This window comes from Meleagris gallopavo, chromosome 22, assembly GCF_000146605.3.
Source record: "Meleagris gallopavo isolate NT-WF06-2002-E0010 breed Aviagen turkey brand Nicholas breeding stock chromosome 22, Turkey_5.1, whole genome shotgun sequence".
NCBI classification, from domain to species: domain Eukaryota; kingdom Metazoa; phylum Chordata; class Aves; order Galliformes; family Phasianidae; genus Meleagris; species Meleagris gallopavo.
This window is the reverse complement of record NC_015032.2, coordinates 6,202,543-6,205,784: the sequence shown is the minus strand read 5'-3', so window position 1 is coordinate 6,205,784 and position 3,242 is coordinate 6,202,543.

Below are 3,242 nucleotides of genomic sequence, written 5' to 3'. Positions count from 1 at the left end.
AGTCTCAAGGCACTGCAGATGGGAAGCTCTGGATGGATGTTATGCCATGGCTTAGTGACATCAGACTGTGCTTTAGCACTGAGCGTGTTTTTAGTAGCACCTGAAGCAGGAGGGGATAGGGACAGAGAGAAGGAAAAGGCTTGTGCATCAGACAGGCTGCTGTAGTGCTGAACAGCAGGACAGATCCGTAAGATATTCCCAATATCACCAAAAAAAGTAACAGGAACACTTCTGCAGAGTGCTAATCTCAGTTTTCTCCCCACAACAGACTAATTTGAAGCTGTCAGCACAAGCACCTTTGTCCTGACCATCCTGTACTGTGGTCCACATCCTACACAGGCTGGGCAAATGCAGACACCCTACCCCAGGATCATATAATCCCATTTCCCTTTCATTTCTCTTATCAATGCCACCATTCAGTTCCGCTCCTTATTGTCAGCCGTTATCACAGTGAGCCAAGAAAGAGCACAGCTTCAGTCAGGAGGAAAAAAGAACAGGTGAAATTCTGATGTTGTCAGCTAAAATAGTTTTCATATGAGCTCTGCCCACAAAAAAGCTGCATTGGAGTGACTTAGTTGCTAAATTTTGCATTTGCTCCTTACCCTTCTTCTCAGCTTCCAGCTCGAAGTGGAGTCCTGACATTGCAAAGCACTGATAGAATTAGTCTCCTACAAACAGCTCGCTGGGGCTTGTTAGCTCAATTGTTAATGCTAAATTCTTATCAGAGCCACCTAAAAGAACATTAATCAAGAAAGGCTGAACTCCCTGCCTGGGTCACAGAAATTTAATTAAACCCCAAATAAAACTGGAAAATCATTTTGAAAAGAGATGAATGCAAAATGGTTTTCATCATTTAACTCTGCGTCTTCGTAGTTCAAACCCTCACCCGTGATTTCAAAGGGAGTTTTGCTGGTCCAAAGGCAGGGAAAAAGAAGCTGAGACTGATGCTTATCCAGTGGAAATGGAAAACACAAAACCCTTGATAGCTGCCTGCTTAGCACCAGGACCCACAGATGTAGAGGAGCACAATGCCCTTCCAAGTTAAATCTTCTAGAGTAAGATTGTGTTATGGTTACGGGTTCATGGATTTGTATCTGCCTTCCCTTTGCTGCGCAAAAGGACTCGTGCAACTTTCAAGCCATTTGTTCTGAAGACACATGTATTGGTGTCAGTGCACCTGGTGCCCGTAAGACTTTGTGTGGGATACTGGGGGCAGTTCTGGGACCTGTCTTTGGAAAAACAAACAATGTATTTATCCTTGAACAGGTGCAGGGAAAGACTGGCAGGGTGATTAGTAAAACAGAGAACCTGTCTTAGGAGAGAAGATTAAAAGAGCTTGGCTTGTTTAGCCTAGAAAAACAAAGGTTAAGAGGGGATATGATTACTCTTCATAAATGTATTCAGGGTGGGAAGAAGGGGAATGATTTAAGTAAGAGGATAATGCTAATGGGAGATCAAATAAGGTGCACCTTGGCTGTGAATAAATTCCCATCAGAAATTTGAAGATGTGTTCCTATCGCTGGAGGAGGGAGGAAGGTGTGGGGAAGGTCACACGGCTGGGCAACCCCCGAGGTTTGTAAGGGACCAAGCAATTCTCTGCTCTATGTCCCCAGTTGCAGGCAATTTAGTGATGCATTTTCACCACCAAAGACGGTGCAGCCAGGAGGCTGCTGGCTGCTCTCTTTTCTTTGACCGTGCAGGACTACATAGCAGCTCTCCTGCTTCCAATTCTGACATTTCAGCTAAGTGAGATGAATCCAGGTCTTTATGAGTCCTTTTTCCAAGAGGCAGCGGTTATGCACAAGGCAATACAGTGGAAATCAAGACATACGTTCTTCCTCTTGGTTCAGCAATTACTCACAGAGCCCTTTGATGAAGTGAGGATAGAGGGAAGCTTCAGGACACACACACATATACTTGCTGCATGGGCAGGAGGATCCAAGGTGATCAGCTGCTGCTGTGCTCATAGTGATAGTGGTGTAAATTCATATGTCTCCGTGTATTTACATGTATGCATATGCATGTGTGTATGCATATGTATAGGTAATCTTCTGAACGTGGTACAGTGCCAAGGTGTCTAGAAAAGGCAACAGAACATAGTTTGCAAAATTATGAAAGAAAAAAAGGGAAATGATGAAAATATAACCCTATGATTGAAAGCTCCAACTCTTAATTTATGGCACTCATCCCAGCACTCACAAATCGTCCCACTGATTTAAACAGCAATCTGCATTGCAAAGCTGCAGGTCAGTGCGGCTGGAGCTCAGCCTGACAGCCCCTGGCTTGCATGCTAAAAGTCATTTTTACTGTCTGCTTTTTCAGATGGATAAAAACATCCCATTTTAACCGATCATCCCCAAGGTGGAATTCCGAAAGTTAAATCACCGATCCCACTGGCGAGGCTCGCAGCTGTGCCCGTTCTGCTGGGGACACCTGGCGGTGTGAGGCTGGCAGATGCTGTGTGCGCCGGCCCTGTGTCCCCAGGCCCTGCCTTCCTCGTCCCACTTGGATTTGCCCGCTCTTAGAAGCATCTAGAGCTGTGCAAGCCGGTGGTCGGATAGCAAAGCCCCCACTGAGCCGTAAGGATAGAGGGAAGGTCTTAACAAAGCACAGGAAAAGGAGTAGCACAAGACACCAGCAATTGCAGCAGACATGTTAAGTCATGAAGGACACAAGGAGCTGCATCAGGGGAGGGTCAGGGCTCTCAAACAGCCTCCCCACAGCAATATTTACCCAGCTTTTAATACTTTTTTGTGAAAAAAAAAAATTGCTGTTTTTCAAGCAGCTCTGCTGGGATGAGGAGCAGATGCTGAACGGAAGCCCTGGAATCATATATGTCTGGAGTTTGTCTGTTCTGCATTTGCAGATTTCAACAGCGTTGCCATTATGCTTGAGTGCTTTTCTTATTAAACAAGACGAGGCAAGCACAATCAACGTGTCCTGTTTTGGTTGAATCAGCAAGGAGGAGTTTCAGTGCTCGCTCTCCACAAATAATCCCATTCTCCCAGGCAGCTGTCTTCTGCGAAATGAAAGTGCAGACATCTACAGTATTACCCGGTGCCTGTTAGCATGGAGTCTGCTGTTATCATGTTAATGAAGGGAGCTGAGATAATCACCTTAACGCATAAATACATCTCTGATGCTGATTCACTTTCTTCCTATTTGAGTCTCATTTACCAAGGCAATCTCTTTTTTTCCCCACTGTAGTCTTGTTGTGTCTGGAAGGATGACTTCTTTTTTCT